Genomic DNA, 6,669 nt, shown 5'->3' with positions numbered 1-6,669 from the left:
ATACAATACATTTTTGGACTCAACTTGATGTGCTGTGCTCACTAAGAACAGGAAGGTGGCATGGTGGTCCTTCGTGGGCAAATTTTTTCATCAAAGTCTGGCATTCTCTGGATTTATGGTGCTTTCAAAACTTTTCCCAGTAAATTTACAGCATTACCTGGCACCACAGTGCAGCTTAATAGTATAATTTTGCTTTACAGAATAGATTCTGTAATATGTTTTACAATACTATTTTCCTTACTGTAAAGACATATTACAGCATCCTTGCTGTAAATGTGCAGGGATGCTGTAATGTTTTAAGTAAGGAAAATAGTATTGTAAAGCAAAATGACAGTATTAAGCTGGCAACTCTGTTACCAGGATAATGCTGTAAATTTACAGTGAAATTCTACCTGAAATCTAAATGAAAGAAAAATACAATTGTACATAAAATACATTTATTCAAATTGGTAACATTAAAAAATGAATTAACAGAATTGACAATAGAAGTAACAAGAAGTTAACGCATATGTAACCAAATAAGAGAATCATTACAACGCTAATGTGAAACTATATTGTGTGCCTATGGGCTGTGGGGGAGACAAAGAGACAGAGTTAAAACTGGGATTGGGTACAATCCTAGATCTTCCAATTCAGAACTCCAACATGCATAACTAAGTGAACTAAAACAATGAAAATGGTAATAAGAAAAATAGAAATAGTACTATATACATAATAACTGTAGCAGTGATGAATAGATTAATGTCCATTGGGGCTAAATGGCCATTGAAGGGGGTGTTGGGACCACCAGGTATTGTAGGTGTCCTGGAAGGCAGGCAGTGTTGACCCTGGACCCATTGGTGCGTTTGGCTGTGTGTATCACCCTCTGAAGCACCTTGCTGTCTGCGGTGCTGGAGTTGCCATACCAGGCTGTGATGCAGCCCGCTCTATGATCAGGGGCAACTCTGTTTGGGTTAAGTGGGTCCAGAGGAGGTGAAACGCACAACAGGACAGTTTGGTGTGGAGAGCATCCAAGAGAGAGAAGTCAGCGCAGCATCAGTTGTTCCTGATGGGGCTCTCTAACAAACCTCCTCAATTCTGATTTGTTAGCTCTTCTCACCCTCTAGGACACGCATAGAAAAAGAAAGAATAGACTGAGAGACAGAGAGCACCAGGGCTGTTACACTGTGGGTAAAAAGACAGGGAACAAGGGACATATCAAGCTGGAGTCGTGTGTATGTGTACTTACCTCACTAGAGGTCTTCATTCAAACTCAGTGAGCTCTTGGAAGAATGGGGAAAGGATGGACAAAAAGCTGGCTTCCTCTGGACAAAGGTATCCAATTGTCATACTTGAGTTAAAGTAAAGATACCCAGTAAAATACTTGAGTAAAAGTCTAAAAGTATTTGGTTTTAAATATACTTAAGTATCAAAAGTAAATGTATCAATCATTTCAAATTGCTTATATTAAGCAAACGACACATTTTTATATATATATTTTTACAGATAGCAAGGGGCACATCATTTACAAATTAAGCATGTGTGTTAAATGAATGTGCCAGATCAGAGGCAGTAGGGATGACCAGAGATGTTCTCTTGATAAGTATGTGATTTTGACCATGTTCCTGTCCTGCTAAGCATTGAAAATGTAACTAGTACTTTTGGGTGTCAGGGAAAATGTATGGAGTAAAAAGTACATCATTTTCATTTGGAATGTAGTGAAGTAGAAGTCAAAGTTGTCAAAATATAAATAGTAAAGTACAGAGACCACAAAAAATTACTTAAGTTGTACTTTAAAGTATTTTTACTTAAGTACTTTACACCACTGTATCCAATATAGTTTATTAAATCAATTGAGGCATTGAACAAATACAAATAAGACAGCTAGATACACCTACTTCAAACCCATGCAAACTAATACAACATTGCTATAGCCTACACAATATCACAGATTATTTGACCAGACTCACAACATTTTCCTTTTTAGCTGTGCCACCAATTTATTGCAAACTACTGTTTTTTGCGAACACTGGGTACTGGTAAGTACAACACAACCACCTACTAGCCTAACACATAACACACAGCTGTCTGTGCGGGCCGCTACACAGCCCCCCCCCCCACCACAAAGTCCCTCATCCCCAAGGGAACAAACAAAGTCTCTGAAGCGACCCAGAGGTCTTTTTTTGCCTGTGGCCGTGATGGTCGCAGAGTTTCCAGGTGTGAAACGGGGCTCCCATCTGTGGCAGGGGGCTGCCCCTCTGGGAACCAGGGGATGAAGGCAGGGATATGGGGGACAAGGATGCAGGAACGGGGGAATACAGTCCGTGGCTCTGGGGAACCACGCGGTGACACAGGGAGGGAGACAGGGGGAGTGGGCTGTCTGAAGCCTTGTCTGCGGCACCTGGGGGTGGGTGCCTGGAGAATGTCATTGCCAGAGGGGAATTGTGGGGGTCCCTGGGGTTTGGGGAGAAGAGGCCCCTCTGTATGGGGCTAACCTGTCCCGGTGCAGTGTCACCTTTCTCCCCCTGGGAGGAAGCTGCACCCAGTAAACAACCTCCCCTACCCTCTCCAGGATGCTGCAGGGTCCCACCCAGTGACTGTCCAACTTGGGGCATCTGCCTTTTTTCCTTACGGGGCTGTAGACCCAGACCAGCTCCCCAGCCACAAAGTGCCTTCCCCGGGTGTGCACGTCATAGTTCCTCTTCTGCCTCACATCTGCATTCACCAGCTGCTCTCTGGCGAAGGTGTGGGCTGTCTCCAGGCGGTCCTGGAGTCTCCGGGCATACTCCGGGCCCGGGGGAACATGAAGGCTATCCAGGGGCCGACCAAACGCCATCTGCGCAGGTGTGCGGATCTCTCTCCCCAGCATGAGGAGGGCAGGCGTGCAGGAGGTGGAGTCTTGGACAGCGGAGAAGCATGCCTAGAGGACCATAGGCAGGTGCTTGTCCCAGTCATGCTGGTGTTTGGCAGAGACGATGGCCAGCTGCTGTCCAAGCGTTTTGTTGAAGCGCTCCACAAGGCCATCACTTTGAGGATGGAGAGGAGTAGTGCGGGTCTTGTGCATACCCAGTCTCTCACACATGGTGGCGAACACATGGGACTCAAAGTTTCTGCCTTGGTCGCTGTGGATGGACTCCACAGCTCCAAACATGCTGAACATCCCCGCTGTCAGGGCGTCGACAATGGTCTCTGCCTCCTGGTCAGGCAGAGCATAGGCCTCGGGCCATTTTGTGAAATAGTCCATGGCCGTGAGCACCCAGCGGTTTCCGCTGTCTGTGGAGGGGAACGGCCCAACTACATCCACTCCCACCCTCTCCATGTGAGCCCCCACTGGGAACTGTTGGAGCTGAACATGAGCATGGCCTGGGGGGGCCCTTTCTCGCTGTGCAGTTGTCACAGCGGCGGCAAAAGTCTTCTACATCCCTCTTGTGCTGCCCCCAGTAAAAGCCCTGACGGAGGCGGCGGAGTGTTTTTGTGACCCCAAAGTGTCCAGTCCCCACCCCCCCATGACTACTCTGGAGCACAGCCTCCCGCATCGCTTTTGGGACCACCACCTGCCACCTCTCCTCTCCCGTAGCTGACTCCTTCCATGCCCACTGTAGCACGCCGTCAGCCAGCCGCAGTCTCTCAAACTTTGACCACAACCCTTTGGTTGCGAGTGAGAGCGCTGTCACCTCTTCCCACGGTGGCCTCACCTGCGCCTCTACCCACTGTAGCACTGGCTGTAGGTCTGTGTCCCGTCCCTGCTGCTGCCCCCATTCAGCCACGTCGACAGTCTGCAGCTCACAGCAGACAGGCCCGCTTGCACGACACACTGTGGCACAGACCCCCTCCTGTGCACACAGCTCTCTCTCTCTCACGTCCCTCTCTTCGCTCACAGTGGCGGCAGCCATCTGCAGTACAAGGTCCGATGGGACATGGGGTCGGCGTTGGAGTGGCATGCCCCTGCCCTGTGCACCACTGTGAAGTCATACTGCTGAAGCTCCTCCAACCAGCGAGCCACCTGCCCCTCTGAAAGACATGAGCCACTGGAGAGCAGAGTAGTCAGTCCTTACAGTAAAGGGCAGGCCACCCAGGTAGTACTTGAAGTGTTTGATGGAAGCCACAACAGCCAAGAGCTCCTGCCGGGTGACACAGTAGCGACGCTCATGTTTGTCAAATGTTTTGCTGAAGTATGCCACCACTCTCCCCCCCTCTGGCCCAGCACCCCACCCATGCCCACATTGCTCACGTCTGTGTCCAGGATAAAAGGCAAGGTGAGGTCAGGGGGGCGAGCACGGGGGCCTCGATCAGTGCACTTTTGAGGGTGTTCTGAGCCTCCTCACACTCCACTGTCCAAGTGAAAGCCTTGTCCTTCGGCAGCAGGCGGTTCAGGGGAGCAGCGACGCTTGAGAACCCCCGTACAAACCTCCTGTAGTACGAGGCCAGGCCCAGGAAGCTCTTCAGCTGACGCTGGTCGGTGGGGGTTGGCCGGTCTCGGACAGCCCCCACCTTGTCCTCCATGGTGCTGATACCCTCCTTCCCCACTCGGTGGCCCAAGAAGGACACCTCTCTCCTCATGAAGTGGCACTTCTCGGGGTGGAGCTTCAGACCTGCGGCAGCCACCCGCTCCAGCACACGCTGTAGCGTCACCAGGGCTGACTGGAAGGAGCTGCCATGGGCCAGGATGTCATCGAGGTGTACCAGACACTGCTGTCGAGGGATGCCATCCAGCATCTTGTCCTTCAAATGCTTAAAAGTAGCTGGAGCATCGCACAGACCGAAGTACAGGACCTTGAAATGCCAGTGTCCTCGGTTAGTGGAGAACGCCGTTTTGGCTCTGGCCTCTGGGGAGAGGGGTACCTGCCAGTAGCCACTGCGCAGGTCTAGTGAAGAGAACCAGGAGGGGGACCCTAACCAGGTCCATCGACTCATTGATACGTGGTATGGGGTAGGAGTCCTTCCTGGTTACTTCATTCAGCCACCTGTAGTTCGCACCGAACCTCAGCTTGCCCCCCTTCTTAGGAACCATGATGACTGGCGCCGCCCAGGGGCTGTCTGAGGGCTCGATGAAGTCTGTCCGCTGCATCTCCAACACAGACTTGTCTGCCACCTCCTGGCGTGCCAGCGGGATACGGCCAGGACGCATCTTGATGGTTCGAGCATCACCTTTGTCAAGCATCACCTGTGTCGATCTCATGCTGCACCAGATGAGTCTGACCCACCTCTTCCTCACTCAGCACAAAGCTGTCTCTGAATTCAAACAGCAACTGCCATAACTGTTCCTGCTGCTCGGGGTCAAGACCAACACAGTTCCTCCCCCATATCTCCATCACTGCAGACAGTGTCCTCTCCTCTCCCATCTGGGGTAGCTGGGCTGGGGGGCCGCGGCCAGGGCTCACGGAGGAATGTGTTGTGGAGGTAGCTGGGGGAATGTAACACACAGCCGTAGGTGACAGAGGGGCTGGGGAAGAGTCACATACAGATGTGGGGGGGGGGGGGGGGGCAGCCATGAGTCTCTGCTGCTTTAACTGTTGGAGTAAAGGGTTTGCTGGGTTGAGTGAATGTGACAGAGGGAGCCATGGTGACTGCCGGCCCTCCCTGGAAGCTCAGTGTGCCCCCATTTAGGTCTAACTGGCAGCCTGTGGGACCTCCCTGGAAGCTCCTAAGAAAGTTCAACCCCAGGATATAAGGGTCCTGCACAGCCCCCACCCACACAGGATGATGCACAGACCTGCCCCCTACGGTCAGAGTCATTATTACCTTCCCTTTCATGGGTGCCAGCTCACCTGTGACTGTGCGGATCTGCACAGTTGTGGGCTCACACGGAGTCCAACCTGGCACAATATCCGGCCTCACCAGGGTTACTGTGGACCCAGTGTCCACCAGGGCAGAGCAGGGCACCCCCTCCACAGTGACAGGGACACGACAAAAGTCCCCAACACAGGTCCGGCCCACCACAACAGGCTCGATCCGCTTGCCCTCGTCTGCTTCTGGGGGAAGTGGAGACCTGCTTCCCCATCTGTGCCTGTGGGCTCCTCCTGAAGATGATGGTGGTTGGGAAAGAAAGCCAGGGGTCCGCGCTACCCGGTCTATGCGGACCCCGAGCCGTTTACCTGAGCTCTGGGGGACATGGGGCAATCCCGGCGCAGATGGCCTGGCTGGCCACAACCCCAGCAGACCCTGGGACCAGGGCATGTGTTTTGTGCCACCTGTAGCAACACAGCACGAATGAGTTCAGTCATTTCAGCCACCCATGCAGGCTTTTCCATCTCTGGGCTGCTCTGCCTCCCACGAAAGCCCCAGCCCAAACCAGCTCCCTCTCCAAAGCCATCTACAAGGCTTTCTGCAATGACTCAGGAGGAGCCAGTTGGGTCTGTATGTGCAGCTCCGTCGGAGAGCGCCTGTGTGAACTGGTCCTGTGCTAGCTCGCTCTGCACGGAGGGGGGCATGTGAGCATATGCCTGCCAAGAGAGGCTCTCAATGTCATTAGCTAGCACCCGTAGTGGCTCTCCGGGCTGCCTGCGTCTATTACTCAGTTCGGAGCGCAGCAGCCCGGGCTGTACACACTGTCCAAAGCGCCTCCCCAGTGCTCCCACTAAAGCACCATAATCACGTCTGTCGTGGTGGCTAATCAATATCAAACATGCCAGAGCATCATCCGTGAGGCACAAAGCCAACTGCAGTGCCCTATCTTCATTCAACCACCCC

This window comes from Salvelinus fontinalis, chromosome 2 (assembly GCF_029448725.1).
Source record: "Salvelinus fontinalis isolate EN_2023a chromosome 2, ASM2944872v1, whole genome shotgun sequence".
NCBI lineage: Eukaryota > Metazoa > Chordata > Actinopteri > Salmoniformes > Salmonidae > Salvelinus > Salvelinus fontinalis.
This window is presented reverse-complemented; position numbering follows the sequence as displayed.